We start from the raw sequence: 27,535 nt of genomic DNA, 5'->3' as shown, positions 1-27,535 counted from the left end.
GGAGCAGCTTTCCCATTACCTCCTGGCCTTAATCCATATTGCCGTCAGCATCCATCCATCATTGTTAAAACTACTTTCACCTCTCAGTCTTTGCAATCTGGCATGTGTAGACAAACGTGACATATTCTTTGTCCGTGTTAATATTTCTATACGCCATATTTCATACTTGTGATGAAGTTCAACAACCTATTAACACGATCAGTCATTTGTCGCGTCTTATAAACATCGTACAAAATAAGAATTTCCATAGGTGATGAGTATCCGATAAAGGTGAGGTGAAATTGGGTTTAATCGTCGCATCTTGAAGAATATTACGCGCACATGACTCACGTGCATGCATGTATATGTGTGTACTTCATATACTAGCCCAGACTTAAGCTGGTTTTATATAGTGCTAGCTCACTGAGATACCATGCCGCAGTGAAGCATGAATACCCCCACTCAGACACATTATACTGACTCCGAGCCAGACCAGTCCTGGTGTACCCATTATTGCCAAAGCGCAAGGCGGGGACCAACATGTACCCATATTTTAACGTGTTTTGGTATGACGCGGTCGGGGATCGAACCACTGCCGACTTCCGCTCTAACCCTACCATGAAGAGGCGGTCGTATTCGATAAATGCTCCATGTACTGAACAAAGTTGAATATTGTGTTCTGTTTTCATCATATGAAATACCTTCATGTTTGTATCTCTATTATAACTACTATGAGCCACCAGGAGATTTTCAGCCATACATTAATACTCATTCTTACAAAATATCGTGATACATTGCTGTAGAGACACTAAATTGTATTCGGACTTGCTTTTATCCTCACATATTATGGATAAGTCCGTTTGTTTACTTATATTACCTTATTCTCCAGTTGCTCTCCTCAATATTACTTACTGCAGGATCTATTTTGTTCAGTGTTTCAATGTATCCCCTCAATCCCTCACATATATTTATATATGTTGTTCCTTTTCGTCTTTACACCACCAAAGCATTTACTGAATGTCCTAGTCTTAAGTGTTTATGCTCTCTTCTCCGATTACTAATGTAAGTCCCCATGGTCCCTCATATGGCGATCTCCGTGCAGTTGTTGGCGATCTATAGCCCGTTTTTATATTGTATTGTCCCAAATATGAAGTAAAAATTGTAGTAAGTTAACTGCTATTTTTATATCTCAAATCTGTGATATTCTAGTTTTTTACTGTCTTTTGTCGACCAGATTTATATTCAAATATTATCTATTGCTATGTATTCCTTTTTTATAGTCACGATATGGCTGAAATATTTGCCGATGTGACTGTAAATTTAAACTCACTCACTTCTACGATTACAGATCCACGTCCATGATTTCTATGACTAAGTACGGGTATCTCTTTTATGTCATTTCCATATTAAGTGAGATACAAGAAGAGTATGAATTGGATAATTATTCATCCTATAATTCGACATTGTCCGCCAGTATCGTATTTTTTTATTTATAAGCTTAGTGATTTTATACCTACCTCCTCCGCTTGTGTCCAGAAGAGGTCGTTGTAGTCCATGGTGACATATGCCTCTCTACCGTAATACACTATATACCTCGCTTCACATACATCACATTTGTTTGTTGGGAGTTAAAAATTTTTCAAGTGTTGCTGCTCCATAGCCCACGTTATTCACGGACAGAAATCGAGCACTACCTCCACTGTCCATCATTAATCATTGTGGCTCCACACTTCATTTGGCGACGACCGCTATATACTCGGGCACAGTCATTGCACACGCCATTACGCCACAAGATGAGCATGGTTCCTCTCATCGCCTTTAACATCGCTGATGAAAGCTGTTCCGCCACGCTACCTTCTGACAACATCGTTCGACAGAGTCTGTTGATATCAGACAAATGACATGTTTGCCCCGTGACATTCTACCCGTGTGCGAACGATTTTAATCTTTACAACGAGGCTCCATCCCCATGATCGCACTGTGGGATCTTGCGAGGGCTGTGCTTTTCGCCACTGACATTTCGTTAATGAAACTGTTCCTCCACTCTACCTCTAACAATTTCGTTCGACAGTCTGTTGATACTCAGACAAACGAAATGTTTCATCTTTACGACTCTTTCATCTTACCACGAGGCTCCATCCCAAGATCGAATTGTGGGATCTTGCAAGGCCGTGTGTCGTTTCGTCACTGACACTTCGTTGTGGAGTTTGGTACCAATACCGGGCAGCTCTATGCTGCCTCTTTCCTGACCAAGATAGTGCCAGTGAATTCCGTTTGTGAATGTATGTATCATATGAAGTGACATTTAATTGTCGTTATTACTTTTGTGAACTTTAACTCAAATAGGGTTTTGCTGTGTACATGCATTGTGGTATTGCGAAGTAACATAAGAGCCATTTTCTTTCCCTTTCATTAAGTACGTAAGTGTACCTTTGGCACATTTGCTATTTTCGCGTATGGTACAGAATTCTTTCAAATTGATCAACATGTTCCATTCCGGTTACGTGCTCCCTGTATTGCTTCTTGTGTAAATTTCATTGTAGTTTATTACATATCGACCATGTGTTCTCATGTTTACTTATTCCGAGCTGTGAACAGCTGTTGTCCACTGGCGGAAGATATTATAAGGTTAAAATGCATCTTCTAACAAGACATGTATAACAAACCCATTATTGAGAATTGTGGTTATTTTGTGATAGAATTGATGCTATCATCGTACCGGAAGATGTAACAAGGGCGGAGTAGGGTCGAACATCTTAAACGAAAATACGAGTGAATTTCAATAATTTGCTGGGTGAAAGATAAAAGTCATCAGAAACATATACTCGAGTCAAAAAGAAACTTCACATTCTTTCTTCAGGGCACTATAAAGAACAAGAGATGGTAAGATGGTTAAATTGTTATTATTTCATTGCTGAGATCTGTGTGATGTACTCGATACACTGACAGCGCCATAATCAGTTCCATTAGCCTACACGCCGTTCCAAAAAACATGGGTATACAGAATGTCAAGTCACAAGAATAAAAATGCGAAATTCTCAGTTCAATATCTAGTATGGCTGCCCAAGCCACTCATTCACCACCGCCAAACACCCTCTCCCTCATCGACTGCCTGACGCTTGTGAACAAAGTGGTTGGGATTCTGCACCATTGCTCTTGCAAGGCAGTGCCAAGTTCCTGCAAATTCTGAGGTTGGTTCCTAAGACCACGAAGCCTTCTCCCAAGCACATCCCAAACGTGCTCTATTGATAACGGTCAGGGGACCTCGATGGCCAGTCCATGACGTTGATTCCAGCGTTTTGAAGGAAATTCTCGTGTCAACATCGCGGTATGCGGACGAGCATTAGCATGCTGGAACCGCAGACCTGGGCCATGAGCCGCCCTGAAAGAAACGAGTTCTGGGGTGAGCACCTGGTCGCGGCAACGCTTAGCAGCTGTGAGGTTTTCACGGATGACCAGAGGTCGGGAACGGTTGTTCCCACAGAGCACCCGCACCATGCAACTTCCGCCCCCGAATCTGTCGACTTCCTGTACACAACATTGGGCATACCGTTCACGACGTCGTCTCGACTCTATGCCTGCCGTCCGCGAATCTGAGGGTAAACCTGATTCATCGCTAAAGACGACTCGATTCCAGTCTCTGGGTCCATCGGAGGTGACGTTGGGCCCATCAGCAGACGTTGACGTTGATGAAACGGCGTCAATATTGGCCCAATGATATGGACGTCGAGAATAGAGATTGGCAGCCGCAACCGATTTCGAATGGTCTGTGGAGGACAGTCGACCTCTAAACATCTCAGCCCTGGTTCGTGTAGCCGGCAGAAATCTGTCACGTAGGTGACGTAGGACGATTTGACTTGTCTTCTGCTCGTGACGTCACACGTGGACGACCCGACCTTGGGGCGATCAGAAGTGGTGCCAGTTTGTTGTAGACGACCTCGCAAGTCATACATACAGTACGACGGTCCGCATCCGATTGCTCTTTGCGACGTCAATAACTGATCTTCCTCAGTTTTGTAACATACCAACGGCACGTTCACGTTGCACATTTGACAATAGTGGCATTTCAAGTACCGTTAGAACTGTGGTTTCAAAGTGTTTTTAATTCTTGAGGCCAATGCAAACTCGTGCATATGAAGAAACTTCGATGCGAAGATCACGTGATCAACTGCACGTGCAAAACCTGTCACGTGATACCCCTCTGATCATTAAGTATCGGGTAAGTTTCCATAATAGGCGGACATACGAGTACGTTTTGTGTTTTTTATTGCTATTTTACAAAATTTTTGATCAATTTTAATCACGGAATGTGACTTAAAGAATATCCTTTATAATATATCAAAAGACGAGTTTTCGGTTCGTATTCTCCTTTTTTAAAACGATACGTCAGCACTAGTAAAGTGGCGGGTTTCGAAGTCTGCGGAACGTTTCTCCCATTGTTGACTGACATTTATTACTGAGTTTTGAGTAAAATAAACCATGTTCACCCCATGGCCGATATATTTGTTATAGAGCTATAAATTGAAGCCGAGTTAAGTCAAAAGATTGTATCATGATACTTTTGAGCAAACGTACTTTTCTCATTAATTTGCAACCTTCAAAACATGAAAAAACCCATGTCTTTTGAGCAATAACAAAGATTCTCACCATGGGCGAGAGTGTATGTGATAACGCTCTAAATTAGTCGAAATAAGTCCAAACAATTTACTTTTTTTTGGTTATGAAACTTATAAACATTACAGCTCATTCATATACAAACTCCAAAACATGGAAAACTGGTATTTTGAGTAAAGTAAATATTCTCGCCCATGGACCAAAATGTTGTTCGCCCATAGTCGAGATTTTTAATATCGCTCTAAATTAGCAGAATTGAGTCAAAATGAGTGCAATTTTGGGTCATGATACTTATAAACAACTTCATTTACAAACTCCAAAAACACGGAAAGACACGGTGCATTTTGAGTAAAGTATATTCTCGCCCATGGGCCAAAATGATTTTTTAATATCGCCTAAATTAGCCGAATTAAGCCGGAAAATAAGTTGACCTTTGTGTCATGATTCTTGTAAACATACACTCATTCATTTACAACCTCCAAAACATGAATTCTGGAGCGAAACTAAACATCCTCGCCCATGGACCACTGTTTAAATTTAATTTTTTTTTTGTCATGATACTTATATCATACACTCATTCATATATAAACTCCAAGACATGGAAAAACATGTATTTTGAGTAAAAGTAAATATTCTCGCCCGTGGGCTAAAATGTTTTTCGCCCATAGTCGAGATTTTTTGATATCGCTCTAAAGTAGCCGAATTAAGTCAAAATGAGTTCAATTTTAAGTCATGATACTTATAAACAACTCATTCTTTTGCAAACTCCAAAACATGGAAAGACACGTATTTTGAGTAAAAGTATATATTCTCGCCCATGGGCCAAAATGATTTTTAATATCGCTCTAAATTAGCCGAATTAAGTCAAAATAAGTTGACCTTTGTGTCATGATTCTTGTAAAACATACACTCATTCATTTACAACCTCAAAACATGAAGTTAACTATGCAGTTACGCAAATCACCTCTGTAACACCTGTATTATATGAACAGCGTATCATGCGCTCTGTGGCCTACATACTTCAAGTAAATTAAAAGTTATATATAACGTTCCGTGTGCAAAGCTCGGAACACATTTCCATATATTGGTTTGATAAGATAATAAAATGTGTTTATACATGATGATAATAATTTTTGATTGAACCATCACAGTCTTATTTCATATTACGATATTGCAGTTGAACATATTAATTTGTATCTCGCCCTATTAAATTATTCTAATATATATTTACAGAAACACGTGGTGTTTCATTGTCGTAAAAAGTAATAATACGTTGTTGTTTTTTTTATATAATATACAGAAACTATCTATTTTCCTTTTCACCCCGTTCAAGCTTATGACCATCCGTTGGTTTGTGCAGTTTGTTGCAGGATGCCAGGGTCAAATCACCTCTTAACCTTGTCAGTAATAGACCATGAGATATGCATTGTATTGCCATGGTTATGTGGTACAATGCACGTGAGAGGATATCAGAATGTATCAGCCTGGTAAACATACAGAGGAAATATTATTGTGAGCTATGATTATTTTTAAATGTTTTCAGCAAAGTCACATTACACTCTTTAAGATCTCAACTAGGGCTGGCAAAATGGTCGATAATCAGGAAACATCGTTGAAAATTAGAACGATTATCGATATGAAAACTGTGTCATCGATAATATCTTACGAAAACTATTGTGATGAAATTAACACGGACAATACACCCACAGGTCGTTGTGAAGGGGCTGCTTCTAAATTATGTTCTGGACGCTGTTTTGTCCGTCATCCAAGCATGAATAGGTCACAACTCACCTGTGTTGTGCAATATTTTGATTTCTTTCAGACTATTTTCGGCATTTGTGCTCACACTTACTTCCCCGATATTTCTCGATAATCCATCCATATTCAGTTATCAATTTTCGATCTCCTTCATCTCTATCGATTGCCAGCCCTAATGTCAACCGCTATAAAATGTAGCATCCAAACACTTTCAAGAGCTGCTGGACCTTTTCTCGACATAAAGGGCGTTTTTCGGTCTTTTTTAATTCTAGTTCACGTTGTCAATAGAAGGGAACTGGCTATTTGACCTCATTCAGAGTTTGATACACACGAATTTTAGTGAAAATCACTTTTTTAACATTTAAATTCCGAGCAGAAATTCTGTTCAATCAGCATAAAGTAAAATGGTCAGGATGAGCACAATTGGTGCCCCTTAGAACGCCTATTTACTTCCTAACGCTCTCATCTCCAATTTCATACAGATGTTATCATTGAGAAGTCCAGAATATGCTTGTTATGCTAAGGCTGCGTTTAAGCAGACAAACACGTTACTGTCTTCTGGACAGCAGATCTTAGCGGACGTTACAAGAAGGTCGGTTGCAGCTTTCTATGCACACTTCTCATCCGTGTTAAAATTGATCTTCAGCAACCCATGCTTGTCGTGAGAGACGACTAACGGGATAGGGTGGTCAGACTCGCTGACTTAATATTGCTGAAATATTCCTACAGGCGGCGTAAATCCATACTGACTCACTGACTCTAGCTTCTGAAGATCCGGGTCTTCGGCAACAATATAGCTGTATTTTTTCTGGATGCGGCATTAAACAACAAAACACAAAAACACTTCTCATCCCAGGATATAACAAAAAGGACAAACAATGAATCAATATAATCATTTTGTATCATAAAATTTACAAAACAAGCAAAACCAAAACCCCAAACATCCCCAGATACATTCGTGCTCAACATGCAAGACTCTATATTGATGCATATTGAGTTAAATGGTTGTCTTTACAATTGTCGAACAGCTGCTGTAATATTTCATTCAAGGTTTGCAAATGGTCTCAAATGGCTAAATAATTATTTATGTAATTCTATTTTTCATAACGCTACAATTGAACAAATTGATTGTGTTTGTTAACGGATTATGTTTTGTGCCGTTCACTTCGTTACAGGTTCGCGCGTAGGAATAATAAATGGATGCGTAAAAGTGAAGCTGATAAAAGAGATCACTTAACATCTGCTTCCACACAAACAGGAGATCCAGGACTTCGTACTGGCTGTTGGGATTTTAGCTTATCAATATAGAAAACCACAGTAGGAAACCAAACCGTTGGAAAACTCCCTATTGGAGGTAGGTTACTTTTTGTCAGGATTTCAAAACTGGATATATCATGATGTCCAATGCAAATCTCTATTTTAACTTGTGCCACAATTTGCCGATTGTTTTTTTCCCAGGTGAAGAATTGACTAGCCTTTGCATGTGTTTATAATGGATGCTTTCTGTTGGGCAGGATACGCTTACCTAGTATCATCTGTATTTAATAATGATTCATGAATTCTGATGATATTGTCAGAATTGTAACAACTAACTACTTTCATTTTGTTATGCAACACTGAAGTTCCGTTCGTAACCTCTAAACAGCGTCGACACCTTAGGCAATTATTACAATTGCATGCAATACAGCGATTACTACTCTTTTGCTGTAACCCATGTTTGGTAGTATAAACTTACACCTGTTTATTTGTCATCATTCACTTGATAGTCATTTAATGAATTTATAACAGGTACAACTAGTGGTGATTCCACTCAGATTACACGACAAAGGTTGCCATTTAGCACTTCTCGTGTCTGGAGTAAATACTCAACATTATGTGTTAAGGTCTGATGTGGCAAATGTATAACATGCTATGTAATATACGCATACAGTGCAGCAAGATGAATCATCAGCTGAGTTAAAAACATGAATGTCGATCAAAGGATTAACCGATAACACGCTGATTGATAAATCACTTTTATCTTGCACCGCGGTTTGTCAAAAGGTAACGTTTATGTATGAACATTTACCAACGTGCACTGAATACACTTTGTCGAAAAGTGGATGTGTGAAAACAACGTCCTTCCTTCAAAGGATTAACCGCCAATACGTTGATTGATTGCTCATAGTTAGGCCTTTGCAATATTACCGGCAAACCGGTTTATACCGGTACAGCATCTCGCGATACGAATGTCGCGATTTGGTTCAGAATCTGCAATATATTTGGTCATCCAGAGTATCTTCCTTTGAATTATCTGCCCGTGATTTCCATAGCAACAAAATGTGCTCTAAAGATGCCAAATATACTTTTATTTCTGTTGGTTTTGTGTAACATTTTACAAGTGGAAGTATCTTTATAAGTGGCTCCAAAAGTGCCAAATACTCTACCAAATGCTTTAAGATTTTTATCTGTTTTAGAATGGTTTCATATCTGACATTTTGGAGGAATTAAGTGGCCTCAAATGGACCAATTTTGGGGGGTACTAATTTGTAGTTTCTCTGGCTCTGAGTGACCATTTCACAATTCACACTATTTTGTTATTTTTGTCTGTTTCACAATGGGTCATATCGTATCAATTTATCATATAGGCCTAAGTCTTATGAATTGGCCAATTGGGCAGGTTGCATCAACCTTATACAACATCACTCGGAAAAAATACGATAAATTCACTTGCTTTTGTATCGTTCTATGTTTGACGATCGGGACTCGTACCTTCTTAACAATCGCGATTTTACTATTATGCTGTGGAGATATTCATCCGAATCATGGGCCCGATACACATTTTCTTAGCATTATTTGCCTAAATATTCGCAGGCTTAGGGAAAAGATAGATCCGGTAACTACTGAATTTCACAATTTTGACATCATATGTATAACTGAAACGTGGCTGAATGCTAGTATACCAAACAAAGACATATTAATTCCAGGATATCACCCACCTGTCAGAAAGGATAGACCTACAAGGGGAGAGGAGGGGTCGCTATCTACGTTAGAAATAATTTGTATTTCAAACATGTTAATGACTTAGACATCACTGACTTAGAAGCAATATGGGTAGAGATGTTAATTAGGAACATAAATATTCTTGTCGGCGCTTTTTACAGGGCCGATATGAGTGCTCACTATTGGGATTTAATCGAAGAATCCCTTTCTATGGCCGTTGACCTTAACAGCAAAGCGATTATAGTTGATGAGTTTAACTCCAATGTATAATATATGGATTAACAAAATTGATAATTTGAAACTATTGTATACTTTGAAACAGGTTATAAGTGAACCTACAAGAATTTCTGATACAACTTGTTCACTGATTGATCTTATATTTACAACATGTCATTGTCTGACTAGTTCCTCTGGAGTCTTAGCACCAGTTTGCAGTGACCATTGTCCTGTGTTTATTAAGCTTAAATATGAAAAACCACGTAAAGCGGCATATAAACGGACCATTTACGACTATAACAGTGCATACTATGATGGGTCATATCAATGCATATATGCCAATGATTGGCTAGATGTGTTCCAAAACGACAAGAAGAATTACAGAAGAATTCAAGGTTCATAAATATGTACCACATAAAGAAATAACTGATCAACCAAACGATTGTTTTGGATGAACGAGTACTTGCGGAACTTATGTGAAAACGCACTCGATTGCACAAAACTGCTAAAAATCGGAACCGTCCTGACGATTGGAAGAAATTTAGAATAGCTAGAAATAGGTTGATCTCAGAAATTAGGAAAGCAAAACGCGTATACGATAATAAATTAGATAATAGTGTAAAAACGGAGATCGGCTCTAAATCATGGTGGCGTCTAGTCACAAAGTATATAAATCAAAACAGTTCTAATAATCAGTTTCCTACTGTCATCTATAAAGATAATATATTCGACAACGACCAAGAAATTGCCACAGCTTTAAACGACTCCTTCTCTGAACAAGCTACTGTAGATGAACCCGACAGAGCCGTACCGGACCTCCCCAATAGTCTAAATATGCTGGAGGGAATTGAACTGACAGACAATGAGGTGAGTGTAAGTAAATAAAACCAATGGCCCCGATAACATAAGTAACAAAATCCTTCGAAAAGTTTCAACTATTCTATCCAAGCCTCTAACCAAACTATTCAACCTTTCTCTCCATCTTTCACAATTCAATATTTATGGAAACTGGCATCCGTCGTATCTATATGTTCAAACTATAGACCAGTTGCTTTAACAAGTTGTTTATCCAAAGTCTTTGAGAAGTGCACATTCAAACACACTTACAATTTCTTCCAATGAAATCATACGATTATCAGTGCTCAATCCGGTTTAGACCTGGCGATTCTACGTCGTATCAACTAACTGATTTGTATCAGAGTTTATGTAAAGCACTTGAAGAGGGAAAAGAGATTAGAGCCGTGTTCTGTGATATCAGCAAGGCTTTTGACCGTGTTTGGCATGAAGGTCCTCGGGAATAACTGGAAACCTATGTAAGTGGTTCAAAAGTTACCTACAAAATAGGAAACAATTTGTCGTTATCAACGGTCCTAAATCTACCCAGCGGCCAGTCTTAGCCGGTGTCCCTCAAGGATCAGTGCTTGAACCGCTTCTTTTCCTTATCTATATAAATGATCTTGCTGATGGTATTCTCAGTAACATCAAGCTTTTTGCCGATGATACATCACTGTACGTAATAATTGATGACCCAGAACATTCCTCAATCTTACTGAATAACGATTTATCTCCCATATCGGATTGTTCAAAACGGTGGCAGGTGAAATTTAGCCCAGAGCAAACCGAAGCCATTTACTAAAATTAATTTTTCCAGTCCCAAATTCCACCTATATATGAATGACTTCTTTGCTTCTTTGAGTTACAATATAGAACATTTATGGATAACAACTTCTTTTTATTCGTGAGTTCACGAATAAAAAGCCAGTTGTTATCCATAAAGTTTGTTCTATATTATATATGAATGGTGTTAGAATATCAGAAGTTAACAGCCATAAACATTTAGATATAAACCTTTCAAAATGAAGGGAATTGGCATGATCCCAATTGCCCTCCCATAACTTGTTTACTGAGTCTAAAATATTGTCTTAAGCGCGAAACACTGTTCATCCTCTATAAATCATGCATACTTCCTATATTTGATTACTGCGATCACATTTGGGATAACTGTACAAACGAACAATCTAACCTACTGGAAACTTTACATCTTGACGCTCTCCGAACTATCTGTGGTGCGGTAAGAGGCACAAACCACGAACGTATATACAGGGAAACTGGACTCAGTTTATTGACCGAAAGAAGATACTTCCATAAACTGTGTATGTTATATAAAATGGTCAATGGATTGGCTCCACAATCCTTATCCCTCTGTGTTCCTCCGAACATTTCAGATTTGACTACTTACGAATTACCTAATTCTAGTAACATACGGAACATAATGGGTAGATCCACGTCAGCAGTTCATTTCGATGTATTTTGACAGCAATCGCCATTAAGACAATTCCTATGTTTGAATCCCGTTAATCATGTCGTGGTTGTTGTGTATTGCGCGCAAACGCATCCCAAAATGTGTTTGTAAACGTTTGTCATAATAAATGAAAACGATACATAGAATATGCATGCAGAATTGTTTCCCACGTAATGCACGTGCAGTGTGACGGACACGTGAGTAGAGACATCGACTATAACAGGCCAAACCAAATTGATCATTTCATTACGAATTTTATTAAAAGAATTAAGAGAAGATACAAAAAATGCCGAAATATCGCCATTGGACGTTTGGAAGCAGGGGAGTGCCATTTCAACGTCCACCGAAGCACCATATCTCGATTATGACATCGATATACCCGTTTCAATTCGACCCAAGATCATCCCAAAAGTGGAAGACCAAGAGTGACCACTCCTACTCAAGACCGATTCATCCGGGTGTTTCACCAAGGTCACCGATTGGCTACAGCAACGGACACTGCAGACAGGTGCCTGGTCTTCGAAGAATTTCCGAACAAATCATCAGAAATCGTCTGAGGGAAGTGCGAATTGGAGCATATCGACACCAACAGTTGGACCTGTCCTGAAACGACTACACCGACAACGACGCGTGCCCAATAGTCCAACAGAGTATAAGCATGCAACCTGGGGAACTGACGACGCGTTTGGTCAGCGATGAATCGCGTTTCCTCCTGCAACGACGGGATGGGAGACGTCTGTCGACGTCAACACGAACTGCGTTCGACAGGTGGACAGATTTGAAGGAGACAGAGCCATGGCATGGGGAGCCATGTCCTACACGGGTAGATCAGAGCTAGTGGTGATTCAAGGCAATCTTACAGCAAATCGCTACATTGACCAAATCATGTGACCTCACCTCCTCCCACTTTTCACCGCCAGAGGGAGCTGTTTCAACAGGACAAGGTTCGACCCCACACAGCTCGTGTAACAGGTGCCTATCTCGTCAATGCAAACGTAATTGTCTATCCATGGCCTTCGAAATCGCCTGATCAGGACCCGATCGAGCATCTATGGGACGAACCATATCGACGCGTCCATAAACGTCACCATCGTCTTCAGACACTTTCAGAAATTGCCAACGGGTTGCAGGAGGAATGGCGAAAAGTTTTCCAAGCAAAAATCCGACGACTTGTGCAGTCCTTTCCAAGGCGGTGACGAGCAGTGACCCCTGCAACGGGTGGTGTCACAAGGTACTGACCTGAACGCTCCCTTGTGTCCACACATGTGCAGTTAGTGAACTGAATTAATGCTGACAATGGCAACAATACATATGTTCATTCATGTGTCGAATTTCCTTCATCTATGTTCAAGCTCAATCGACTTTTGTACACATAAAATACGTTTAATACATTTCCTTTGGGTTTTTTTGGCCTATGCGTTACTTTTGTGTTGTTTTGAAGAGTCTACTTTCAAAAGAGTGCTGGACATCATGCAAATAGTTGTCAGGTGTGCTATCTTTGTTGACCAATGAGACTACACACCAACGTGTAATCCGAAATAGTCACGTGACCAGTTGAGAAACTATCACTAGCTATTACTTCTTTGAATGGTATTTAGAAACTGGTATGCTAATCAGGAACGATTATTTATGGATAGACAGCTTCTTTATTGCAATCGATGTGAGGGTGAAAATTAGCATCTACACCGAAAAGCCGTTCCTGTTCATCACTTGTTATAACGATTTATACATGTTTGCACATAAGACTGTTGAAAGACACATGGCATGGAACAGGTTTCTTTGTCAGCTGCAGATGAATGGCATATCGTTCCATTATGTGGATATTGATGGATATATTCCTCGAATGAGGTAATAGCCTGATAGTATTGCTCTAACTTTAGATGGCGGTTTTGATTTAAATATTTGTATTCGATTGCTGTAGCATCCAACAGAATCGGTCCACTTCATTTGTTTTCACCGTGAAGTTCGACGAGACAGACAGCATACATAAAGGGGCGAGTGTGTGAAATATGATTCACGAAGGCAGTCAATAAAATGCCTAGATATTACAGTCATGTTATAAATTCGCTTAAAGGAGATCGTGGGACTTTTATGAAGTTCAGAAATGCATAAAATACAATAATAAATTGAATTAGAATTATAAGACAAAAATATGAAGACGTACAATGACTTCGTTTTTATTCAGTGCTAACATATATTACCTCTGGCAGATGAAGTTAAACTTCAAAATGGTTTCATTTGTTGATGGAAATATCAGTAAGTAAAAAAGTTTTCATTTTTGTTGATTAATGTCGGGATATACATATCATACTTATACAACCAATTGCGCCATTCGTCACTACTCGCCCCTTTCCGTAACCCGCAAGAGGACTCGTCCTCGTCTCTCGATGCTTGTTATGTGCGAAAATACGAAAATAATCGGTTATTGCATTATGTGTTTGCTTAAAAACTAACAAAAATATATACATATTGAAAGCACAAAGAACGTACCTAACAGAACTGTGCTGTCTCTTGTTTAGATTTCAGTAAGGATAGTGCCATGGACGGCGAGAGATTCAAATACACGCACATGCGTTTGTTGACATAACCGCTCTCATGGGTTCAACTGAGTGTATTTCTGACGATCTTGCGGGCTTGTTTTGTACGTGCGCTTCCAACATTTTAGGAAATATAATTATAAATCGCTACGAGTTTCAAAACAATAATATTATATGTGAATGAAACTAATCAACTTTAACACTGGGCTTATATTTTACATCTCTGGGGGATATTTTAGTCTGACATTTTGTGGCCATTCATTTTTTTTTTTCAGCAAATTCATTTAAAATTTCCACCAGGGTATGACAGCAAGGTTAAACGAATGTTCAGTTTGAGAAATATGTTAAAGTCCTTTTGAATATCCGCTTTGGGATTTAATGTAGCTGAATTTTTAATTTTTTATTTGCATATTCAATAAAACAATTGCCATTTGTGATTATTAAACCCTATTTAGAAATATAATTGAAAATATCAGGTTGAACAGCTGGTAATAATTACATTAGAATATGTCTTTAACAAATATGTTTTTCTCCTTCTTTTGAGGTATCAAAGAGGTTTAGTTCTTTACAATAAATAAGTAAAACAGCAACAATACAATGCACGAGTGCTTCGGTGATATTAAGAAACATTGGGATCAAACAGGGATAGAGTTAGCGTTCTTCTTTCAAGTAGTCCTGATGTTCATGCGCCAATATGAAATCCTTCCAGAGGGGTCACGAATGGCTCAAGTTGAGGCAGAAACAACAATAGCCAGTCCGTGGGAATTGCTCTGGATCAGTGTCCTTTAACCGGAAAATGGTGCATTGAGGTCGGGGGAAACCAGGGTAAATACCTTTTAGTTGGCATATTTTAACCTTTAGCTTGCTGAATTAATTCCAGCATAAAGCGCCGTTAAGAGGGTGGGTGATTTCAACAATTAAAAAAAGGGACAACTGAACCAATATGTTGCATAGTAATACTATGTAGATAGAAAAAAGAATTTTATGAGCCAAACATATCCTGATATTATTAAATATACAGAGGTTAAGGCCAATGGAAACATAAAGAATGTAACTTTTCTTGAATTTACCTGAATTATGTGATTGTCAGTGGAATGCGTTTCATAATAGAAACCTGTATAACTCGTTAAATCAGCGCAAACCGATTTCAATGTTCTTATCGCTGATGTTTCATCTTAAACTGAATTAAAATTCGTATATATTTATCAGCAAATATCAGCGTGTCGCAAAATAAAAAACATTCCTGCAAAATAACATTAGAAAAGAAACCGTATTTTCGATTTCTTACAATCTTTTGTTCAAATGACAATATTAAGTTTATTCCAACGTGTCATGTCACGAAAACTGCAGAACTTAAGACAGGATTTATGAATATTCACCAGTCCTAATATCAAGTGTTATGGTTCGTTATTTTCGAATATGACACACATAAAACCCGTGTTGCATGTTCGGTACGCGTATGTTTCATTTATTATTTTCAGTTGAATATGATGAGGTAAAAACGAAACTTAAAATCGCGAAATTTAACTTTAGTTTTCGAGTAAGTGCAAAGGTCACCGGATGTTATGTCACAGAGAGGGGTTGTCTGCTAAAAATCTTTCGTTTTTGAATATCAGCTGTAAATCTTGGAGATATTTCGTCTGTCAAACACGTGATACACCAATGACTATTAAGTATGATTAATGATAGCTCATATGAATGTTTGTGTGTGTTTTTGACCATGTAATTGGGATATCACAGAACCTGATTGACCGTGCATGCGCCCGTGACCCCGGAAATAGTAGTTGCTCGTTCGAAGAACGAGTTGTTTCTCCTCCCATGACATCTTCCAGTTCAATACAAAACATCCAAATGCACTAGTATGACATTCTATATTTATTATATACCCTATTATCTTGCATTAATCTGTTACTTAATAAAACAAAACTGGCAGAGCCGGCAGGGGTTCAATACGGAATCTGGGGTGCAATACGGAATTTGACCACGTTATCCGTATTGCATCCCTGTGTTACTATAACGGCGGTCTGTAAATAATCGAGTCTGGACCAGACAATGCAGTGATCAACAGCATGAGAAAAACAAAGACTCAGTGACACATAATAATGTTGGTAAAAACTTTTGGTATGATCGTTGGTATTCACACTTTCACACTTCTAATTTTCTAATTTACAAATTATTTTGAACCGTGTTTTTTCCATAATATTGTTTATATGTATATTTGTCTTACAATGCAATGTTAACAGCGAATTTGTATATGTCAATATGATATAGTAAGTAACTACTTACAAACAGCTTGCACCAAATATCTAACACAGGGTTTTTTCCCATGGTCACAGAAACTGGTTTCATTCTAAATACTCTCTTGATATTTTGTTTATTTTAGTATCATAGTATCAATCCATTTTGCAAATCTCTTATCCTAACACTTATTGTACATTTTCTTATAAAAATACATTCTTCCATGGTATTGATCAATCACAAACAGCGTCCCACTTTCCACAAATATCTGGAGAAATATCAGCTGAATTAAGTCTGTCATAATATGTCCAAGGGAGAACACAAATGAAGATTTTCCATTAACATTTTGTTTGTTGTATTTCTGGTATATCTCCCATTTTAATACATTTTGTAGTAAAATGATATATTATGAAACTGCCTTGAAAGCTTGTAATACAATCTGAGTAAACCATTTTCTTGTTCATATAATCTTTATCACGATAGTAGTGATTAAGCAATTAAGCCATATTTCTTAAATATTTGTGTAGCTTAAGATATGGAACTGGAAGGTCAATTCACATCCAAAAAATATATCCATGTTTATCTCCACAGCATGAAACTGGAAGGTCAACTGACAGCCTAATGATAGCCATGTTTATTTCCAAAGCATCGAGCTGGAAGGTCAGCTCACAGCCTAATGATATCTATGTGTATCTCCACGGCATGGAACTAGAAGTTCAAATCACAACCTAATGATATCCATGTTTATCTCCACAACATTGAAGTGTAAGGTCAACTGACAACCTATTGAAATCCATGTTTATCGCCACAGAGTGAAACTGTCATCTCAACTCACAGTCTAAGGATATCCATGTTTAACTCCACAGCATGAAGCTGGAAGGTCAACTCACAACACAACCATATCACTTCTTATCTCATCTGTATGAACAACAATGTTACTCACAATATCTGTGTTTTTCTCCACAGCATGGATCTGGAAGGTATAAATGAAGCTGTAGAGTACGGGGGAAGGATTAGAGAAGAGTTTTCTCTCCAGAAAGGCGAGATATTTCTCAACCATGGATCATTTGGTGCTGTTCCTAAATGTGTCCAACAAGTGCAACGAAGGTAAATTGCAGCGGATTACTTTTTGTGGAAGGCTGGGTGTGTGATCTAACACCAAGTTATTCAATTTTGTTTCTTAGCATATAGGAAAAAACGATCAGTGTTGTAAAAGATTTATTTTCACCATCGGACTCACATGCCTGAGACAGCAAATTCCATATAAATTGTATATTGGTGACTTCAGATACCTGGATGAGATGGAGAGACACCCCGATGACTGGTACAGGAGGAATGCTTACACGTACTGGCAGGAATCACAGGAGGCAGCAGCAGACTTTATGCATTGTGAGCAGGAGGATCTGGTGTTTGTGGAGAATACGACCGCAGGTAGAACTTGTAATAGCACCATCTGTCTGACGTTGCAAATGAGCTTTTGGCGCCTTCATTCAGTGACACGTTGGGGACAAGTGTCAGGCAGATAGTGGTTGGTTCAGGGTTTCCTTTTCCTGAATTATCTCACTTGTTGGAGTACTTAATATTTTCGTACAGGGTGGGTTCGAGTCCATGATTACACCGGATGTGTTTCCGGGTTTGTCATCACAATAATTGTTTCAGTATAGTTATTCCTCATCATGATCTAATATCACCATCATGTTTGTTCGTTTAAGTTGATCACAGGGGTGGGCGGTTAGGGAGGTTCTTGGATGGGTGATCGTGTGGCCCATGTAGCTCATGTTGTGTCCAATTGGGCAGAAGCATTTTACCTTAACATGTCTTAGTTTACTCTGGGTACCCGGCAGATAGGGTTTGGGATGGCTTCTTAGGATTTCAAGGCCTCGATCCTTCTCCACTCTTTAGCGCTTATAATCCATGTGATGTCTGCTTAGACAAACGTCATTTATCTAAATACGCCTTTGTTCACCATGCAGTTAATGGGTACCCGGTAATGGGTACCCACCTAATCGCCAGCACACAAAGTCGGACGCCTAGACCGCTCAGCCACAGCGGCTTCCACCAAAAGTGTAATCCCAAATATAACAGATGTTACATTTGACCACTTTCTAAAATGGCATTGTGTATTTCATGATACATTTAACCACAGGTATAAACACAGTGCTGAAGTGCTGCCCTTACAAGCCAGGGGATATTCTGATGTACACAACTCTGACATTTAGGCCTGTAGCCTACACCTGTCAGGCCACAGCGGATCTCTTTAAGGGTGAGGCGGCGGAAAATTGAAAAAAATAATAATATTTAGTTATTGGAACGCGGATCCACAAACTGCTGATGTGGTGATATATGTGACACTCATATCATTTCTTCATTGAATGTATACTTAATAAACTGACTAGAAATGAATTCATAGATTCACTAAATATTGTGAATTGTGAAAGGTTCACGTGACATGGATACTGATATGATGCTTGTTGACATTTCATCTTTACCTAGTCATGTGAACGAAACATTGTATGAATGCACATGTGTGAAAAAACATGAATGGTTGAGTTTGCTATGTCAATGTACATACGTATACGTATACGTTTTTTGTATTTCTAAATTTCTTTTCTGACGTTTGAGGCGTTATTTGTAAATAGGAATATACGTCAGTCTGTGGCGGGGTACGGTATGATAACTTGAACCAATCCCTCTACGTGAACAGAATATGTTCAACACTACACATGGAAGGATGTGTTTTGTGTCTGTGTGTGTTGGTCTGTGTGTATGTGTTGTGTGCCGGTATGAGTGTTGGTTTGTCTGTATATGTTTGGGTTTGTGTGCGTGTGTGTGTGTAGGTCTGTGTGTATTGGTTTGTGTGTATATGTTGTGTGCTTGTAAGAGTTTGGGATTGTGTGTATTTGTTTGATACTTTGTGTGTATGTGTGAATATGTTGGTGTTTATGTGAATGTATTGGTGTGTACGTGGATGTGTTGGTTTTTGTGACTTTGTTGGTTTGTGTGTGTGTGTGTGTAATGTGTTTATATACATGTCAATATTGGGGGAATCAGGGGAGGTCCACAGAAACTCCAAATAATAAGAAAAACAATTCGCAACTTGTGAGGCATAATACACACAATGCTATTGTGAACATATTGAACACACAATGCTACTGTAAACAATACGATGACTTCAGAAAGTGTTCTCCATGTGCGTCTTGTTGACAATTGGGTGTGGTAATACTATGTGACATGGTGAAGTCCGACTAACATACCCACGTTTGTTTGATATCCATTGATTATGTTCTTCCGATATCAGGAGTTCACACATTTGAGATGGAGATCCAATTTCCGATATTTAGTGAGGATGAGATTTGTGAGAAATATGAAGACTTCTTCCAATCCAACCCAAACACGAAAATTGCAATCATAGGTGAGTACCAATACCATTTTACCATATCTTGAGCTTGTGCTCAATTTAACGAAATTGGAAAGAGGTACTTTTCCTCAAACATGGTCAGTTGGACTTATAGTTTCCTTTACATAAGCAAGCATATTTGAATAATATGGATAACTACAGAGTCATCACCGTATTAACAACAGATTGATTTTTGTGGGGGAAACAATGGACACACTGAATGAATCACAGACAGGTTTTAGACAGGGATATACTACTATTGATAACATGTTCATTCTACAGAGTATTGTACATATCTTAATATTTAGGGGGGTAAATTCTTTACACTATTTGTTGATTTCTCAAAAGCTTTTGATTCTGTACAAAGACATAAGCTATGGGATTTATTTAAAACATATGGTTTGGGTAGTAAAATGACAAACTTAATGAGCAGCATTTATGAGAAAGTGAAAGCTTGTGTTAGGAAAAAATAAAATATATCAGAATCTTGTGATGTGCGAATTGGTGTTAGACAAGGCTGTGTACTGACAATTGAAAATAATTGCAGAAATGGCATTCAGTTACATCCAGATGTGTTCCAACTTTCTCTTTTATTTTGTTTGCAGATGTCATTGCCCTTATTTCAAGTACAATTGTTGGTCTTACAAATTAATAAATTAGAAAGTTATTGCTAACAGTCTAAACTGAATGTGAACATGAGTAAAAAAAAGTAAATACTTTCAAGAAAGGAAGTAAATTGTTTCGACATGAAAAAAGGCAATCAGATTGAATCAACAACCTCATATAAAGACCTAAGTGTATATTTACTAATCATCTTTCCTGGTCAACCCATGCAAAGTATGCATCTATTCAAGCACAAAAGGTATACTGAAGAATTAAAAATACTTGGAGATTTAAAGTTCGCATCCTTTATCAGAATATTTGATGCTTAAGTTAGTCCGATTCTTTTATACGGGTTGACAGTTGGGGATCTCAATATTCTCACCACAAAGAAAGAGTTAATTTATTTGCATGTAAGAAATTTCTTGGGGTAAAGATGAGCGCACCTAATGTAACGATTTATGGTGACTGTGGCAGGTTTCCTCTTAGTATAAATTCACAAGTTTAAGTAAATAAATATTGGCTAAGACTTTTAGGTATGTCCTCGTATTGTTTACCAAAGACATGTTATGAAATGATGCTTTTATATGATAGAAAGGACACACAAATTGGGTAACGAATGTAAAGAATCTTTTATCTGCAACAAGTTTTAATCACATGACATGTGGTATGAGCAGTGTGTTGAGTTTCCCTCAACATTTATTAATTTATTTGTGCAAGGATTGAAAGTTATATTCCAACAAAACTGGCTTGAAAAACTTTCCTTTTCTACGAAATGTGATTACTATTCATCTTTTAAACCATGCATGTATACTGAGCATTATCTGTCATGTGTCACGATAAAAACATTTAGAGTCAAGCTAACCATGTTTTCGCTGATGCACATGGTTTGTGGATTGAAGATGAAAAGAGAATATAGATTATGATTATGTAAATCATGCAATATTAATGTCTTAGAAAAACGAATACCATTTTTTGCTCGTATGTCCATTATAGGATAAACTACGTAGAAAGTACCTTAAAGAATTTGTATATGCCCATCCATCTATAGATAAATTCTATTCCTTATTAAACTGCAACAACCATGATATGATTCCGAATGGTGCTAAGTTTATATGTCTCGCTATGAAACTCAGAAAAGAATAATCACCATCGAGCGTCGTCTGAACGTCATAATTGTATGAAAACATAATACTAATATCGTATATAAAACTGCTCTATATTGTACTACTATATATTGTACTGTAGGCATATGGCCTTTGAGTATTGAATAAAGATTGATTAATTGAACAATATTTACGTTATCAAGCAAATTCATTATTTATTCGAAGATGCTGAGATCCCAAGATACCCAAGATGCTGAGAAGGTTCCTATTTCACGAGGAGTCGTAGAGCTGTCATGAGTGTTTTTAAAATGTGAGAATCACAGCTCTACCATCAGTTCGCGAAACGGAGCCCTGGCCTTTCTTTGGATTTATGTGTCTGATAGAATCGAAATGTGTTGATCATTATTAAGCGTGTGAATGGAACATTTTGCCGCACTCCGATATTCCAGGTGGTTGCAGTTAGCGTTGCGGTTCGGCCAAAATAGTTTGCTGGGCAACTAACTGTCCACAGTGTCGGTATACAATGACACACAGAGACAGCATGGCTAAACATTGCATGGGCGATTTTTTGACGACTCCCATACAACATTATTCGCAGATGTAAGTGCATCGTCATGGGGGCTGTGGACCATGTGTTTTTGAAGCAGGTATTTCTCGCTTTGGCCATGGAGACACACTCATATTATCTTGGGGACCGATATTTTTCTATTTGTTTTGTTTTCGGGACCGATATTTGTTATGGGTATACTAACTGGTTAGTTGGTTTGGTGTTTTACGCCGCACTCAGCAATATTCCAGCTGTATGAGAGCTATGTGTAAGTACTAGTAATCGAGTAAACATCATAAGCATCAATCTATGCAGTTAGGATACGATGACATGTGTCAACCAGAGCCCCGTTCCACAAAACGATCGTAGCGCTAAGATGATCGTAACTCCCATACTTTAACATAGACTTACGACTGTCGTAGCGCTACGATCGCTTTGAGGAATGAGCCCCAGGTCAGCGAGCCTGACCACCCGATCCCGTTAGTCGACTCAAGCATGGGTTGCTGAAGACCAAATCTAACCTGCATCTTCACGGGTCCGTTTCATGAAGCAATGGTACGGTAGAGCTACTGTGGTCGCAATTCTCACAGTTTAACGAATACTTATGACAGTTTTAGCGTTAACGACTGCTCGCGAAATAGAAACCTGCTCAGCATCTTGGGCATCTAAGCATCTTAGCATCTTAGAATCTCCTCAGGATATTAGCATCTTCGAATGAATAACCAAAATAATGATTTGCTGGATAACGTAAATATTGTCTTATGGTTGTATTGACCTTAACCTGTGATTGTATGTCAGATGCCATAACCAGTCCAACAGCTGTAGTGATGCCGTTGAAGCGCCTCGTCGATCTGTGTCACAGGTATGGAGTTATACTATATTTGGGATTACACTTTCTTTGTAAAGTACAGATTCTAGTACTTTTTGGGTTGAATCAAAAAGAAATGAAAGAAAGTGTAATCCTTATTATAACATATGTTCAAAGTAAGGGTTGAAGAAAAAGCACATATATGTCCCTCTGGCACCCAGGGGGTAAAGCGCTGTGCACTCTGTTAGGGTTACACACAATCAAACACCCAACCGAGACATTCATTCGCCTCTTGTGATGTGTTTTGGACACTTAACCCGGGGTTTCCACGGGGTCTTACCAATAGCGTATTTAAGCAATTGAAATGACTGGTGTGACTAAAGCCATGTATCTGGTAGCGGTTACGGACAACAGATTTCAAATGTGTGCTGTGACATTGTAACAGGGAGTAAACTGGCCTACACAGGGGCTATGAGTGAGTTTAACAATAATCGAGCAATATCACAGCGGGGGATACATTGTACCCATGTAGGGAATCGAACCCGGGTCTTCGACGTCATGCGTGAACGATTTACCACTGGGCCACACTATCGCCTCACATGACAATCAAATGACTCTCTGTAAGGTTTCGTAATAGTAAAAGTTAACAGTTCTTCGTGAAGTTCTGTGGCTGTGATGTAATCACGTGTCGTACCCTCGCTGTGTTGTAATGTCTATTGCCCTGCCGTGTTGTTGTGTCTGTCGCTGTGATGTAATACCGTGTCGTACCCTCGCTGTGTTGTAATGTCTATTGCCCTGCCGTCTTGTTGTGTCTGTCGCTGTGATGTAATACCGTGTCGTACCCTCACTGTATTGTAATGTCTATTGCTCTGCCGTCTTGTTGTGTCTGTGGCTGTGATGTAATACCGTGTCGTACCCTCACTGTATTGTAATGTCTATTGCTCTGCCGTCTTGTTGTGTCTGTCGCTGTGATGTAATACCGTGTCGTACCCTCACTGTATTGTAATGTCTATTGCTCTGCCGTCTTGTTGTGTCTGTCGCTGTGATGTAATACCGTGTCGTACCCTCACTGTGTTGTAATGTCTATTGCTCTGCCGTCTTGTTGTGTCTGTCGCTGTGGTGTAAATACCGCGTCGTACCCTCACTGTGTTGTAATGTCTATTGCTCTGCCGTCTTGTTGTGTCTGTCGCTGTGGTGTAATACCGTGTCGTACCCTCACTTTGTTGTAATGTCTATTGCTCAGCCGTCTTGTTGTGTCTGTCACTGTGATGTAATACCGTGTCGTACCCTCACTGTGTTGTAATGTCTATTGCTCTGCCGTCTTGTTGTGTCTGTCGCTGTGATGTAATACCGTGTCGTACCCTCACTGTGTTGTAATGTCGATTGCTCTGCCGTCTTGTTGTGTCTGTGGCTGTGATGTAATACCGTGTCGTACCCTCACTGTGTTGTAATGTCTATACATGTCCTGCCGTGTTGTTGTGTCTGTGTATGTGCTGTCGTAGTATTGTAGTGTCGTGTCCCGGTGTCGCCCCGGAGTTAGTTAAGTACGACACCAAATGTTATCAGAAACGCCGTAAGAGCAATAACGAATAATAACAAATATCATCAACCATTAACATTCATCAACTTTTCCTCGTCAGTTCATCCAGGATATTACAGAGGCATTGTTTTAAAATACACTTATAATCAAGACATACCACAAGCACTTTGCTAGTTATGTATGGCCCTATACATCCGATATATTTACTATAAGTACTTAGGGTTAATATTCTCCTCAAGGCTCTTATGGTCAAACGCTTGTAAGTCTCTTGCTGCACAGGCAACTAAAGCAATGTTCTCTGTATAATAGCTTTATCTCATTTACTACAGCCTGCCAAATATTTGATACGAAAATTGTTCCTGTTTTATTATACGCAAGTGAAATTTGGGGCAATAATTATCATCATGAAATAGAGCAAGTGCACACTTCATATTTTAAACGATATTTAAGGGTGGGAAAGTTTGCATCCAATAAGGCCATACTTGGTGAAACTGGTAGGTGTGATATGTTTATATTAACTCAAATACGATGTATTAAGTATTGGATTAAGTTGTTGCAAATGAATGTAAATCGTTACCCATATCAATGTTATGTATTACTTAAAAATTTAGATGAAAATGGAAAATGTAATTGGGTGTCCAACATTAGAACAATCCTGTTTAAAACAGGTTTATCATTTGTGTGGATATTACAAAATGTTGTGATGCAAATGTGTTTATAGTGAAGTTTAGAGAAAGATTGATTGACATATACAAACAAACTTGGCATGATTCTATTTGTAACTCGTACTATTTAACGAACTACTGTAAGCTGAAAGCAGTTCTGGAGCCTGAATGTTATATTTTACAACTGAATGATAAGTCTCTTCTAAGAGCAGTTTGTAAATTTAGAATATCTCTACATAATTTTAGAATTGTTACTTACAGGAGAAATAAAGACAGAGGGAAAATTTGTTGTATCTGTAAAAATTGTAATCTTGGAGCGATTGAAGATGAATACCATGTTTTTATGCAATGTACAAAATATAATGAAATTCGGAAAAAGTACTTGCCACAGCTGAATGCCATGCCCCAATGTGAACAAAGCATGATACATGTATTACACTCCAAAGATTCTAATATTAAATCAGTTGCTCTGTTTTTTTAAACATCTGTTTAAACAATATATATGAAACAATCACGTGGCATTGTAAAATATTGTAAATTTCAATTGTATTATAGGCCGTTAGGCCCACATTACTGAATAAATATGTCTGTCTGTCTGTCTGATATTTAACTTTAAATTAATACGAATTTCAGTATAAGCTTTCAAATACCGACTGACAAACATAGATCTTCTGAATCATATTGTATTTTTCCTACTTTATAACGATTGTGTGCCAAATCACGAAATATACCAACATTTTCCTTCCTATCACTGACGTCTTCATAAAAATCTCCTACCTAAGGCAGCTCTTCACAGTTGGCCTTCCCCTTACACGGTGTTATGTCATCCTGACATCGGATGTCAGATAAATCAACTGCGTTGGAACAAACTATCGCATTTTAAAAGTCTCTGCTAGTAGGTAGACAACAGGAAAATAGTTACTTCATGCCAACCTGACGCAAATAGCGGAACTTCCATTGTCAGCTTGCATACACAACCTTAAAACGCTCATCTGTAAAGCGGAACAAAATAATTCATCAAAGTGAGTGAGTATGGTTTTACGCCGCTTTTAGCGATGTCCAAGCAATATCTAGGCGGGGAGTTCATCAAAGGGAGAAGTTACATGGTCATTTGTATGATCAACATGTGGCAGAGGAATATCTTGTCGTGTTAAAACAAATAGATTCAAGTAATACAATACGAAATTATGTCCTAATATGAACTACCTAAGGTCAGTGTATGAAATAAGGCCCGTCCGACCGCCCAAGACGGGCTAGATTTCTGCCGGACGGTCTAATTTTACAGCTAGCCAGCCCGATGGACGGACGGAAAAATATATTTCCATAACATGCCCACTGGCACTGACTGGTTAAACCTCTTCTGGGATGGTACATTTTTGAAGTTACCAGCCCTGATGTCTGGCTGGGTTTTTGGCTGATTTCATACACTCTGCTAAAATCAGAGTCGGTTGCACAATTGTGACTATATCATGAGCACATATTTGTTTCAGCACTATTACAGTGTACCACATGTAACAGATTCAGAACGTGGAAATGGGCGACACGATTAACGTAACATTGTAAGTTGTTGTTCACTGGTCAGGAGTGGGACTGCAACGATTCACACAGACCTCGATTCGATTCGATTTTCGATATTAGACCCTCGATTCCATCATTTTCCATTCATTCTTCATACAGGTAAAACATCAGATTTTATTAAGCTTTCAGAGTTAGTCCTTTTTGCGTTAAATCCATCGTCAACTTGGCGGTACTACTAACAAGAATTCTCATTGGATAATAATCAATCAATCACGCCTTCGCTCGAAACTGCTCGAGTTGGGAGTCAAATTTACGTTCTGGCTGCGTGGAAATAATTTAAATAGGTATTACAATAACGAATCGAACTAGTGATAATGGTTATCGGAAATCGACATTAAGGTGTCAGATTTGATTTTCGATAAATCGAACCGAATCGTTGCAGTCCTAGACACGAGGGGTTGATGTGCCCTCTATGTTTGTTTATGTTCTCTGTGTCAACCTATAGACCACGAGGGAACTGTGTACAGCGTATTTATCTTACCGAACACCTCAATGTAAATTTGGAACTGTTTGAAGCACGGGTACCGGATCATAATAAGGTGTACCAGGGTTAAGCAATTAACCAATACCGACAATCGTTACATTATCAGATGACATAGAATCTAGCAGACGACAAGAAAAATTAAGAGTTACCTCCCTTCCACCTATTTGCATTCGCTAAACATCAT

At 38.5% G+C, this 27,535-nt stretch overlaps 2 long non-coding RNA genes across 2 annotated transcripts; one reads left to right on the top strand and one right to left on the bottom strand.

The window, feature by feature from the left end:
- Positions 1-1,303: 1,303 nt before the first annotated feature.
- LOC124284535 lies at positions 1,304-26,712 on the bottom strand. The gene is made up of 4 exons (XR_006900578.1): positions 26,632-26,712; positions 6,153-6,162; positions 2,312-2,316; positions 1,304-1,315 (listed from the first exon to the last, which is right to left on the bottom strand). It is a non-coding gene; the product is annotated as an uncharacterized LOC124284535 (long non-coding RNA).
- On the top strand, positions 6,020-16,307 carry LOC124284533. Its single transcript, XR_006900577.1, has 3 exons — positions 6,020-6,032; positions 12,774-12,779; positions 16,187-16,307. It is a non-coding gene; the product is annotated as an uncharacterized LOC124284533 (long non-coding RNA).
- Positions 26,713-27,535: the final 823 nt, after the last annotated feature.

The sequence above is a fragment of the Haliotis rubra genome, unplaced genomic scaffold (genome assembly GCF_003918875.1).
Source record: "Haliotis rubra isolate DU_JTF1 unplaced genomic scaffold, ASM391887v1 Scf338, whole genome shotgun sequence".
In the NCBI taxonomy this organism is placed as follows: domain Eukaryota; kingdom Metazoa; phylum Mollusca; class Gastropoda; order Lepetellida; family Haliotidae; genus Haliotis; species Haliotis rubra.
Note: the sequence above shows the minus strand (reverse complement) of the source record. Positions and strands in the feature narration are given on the sequence as shown.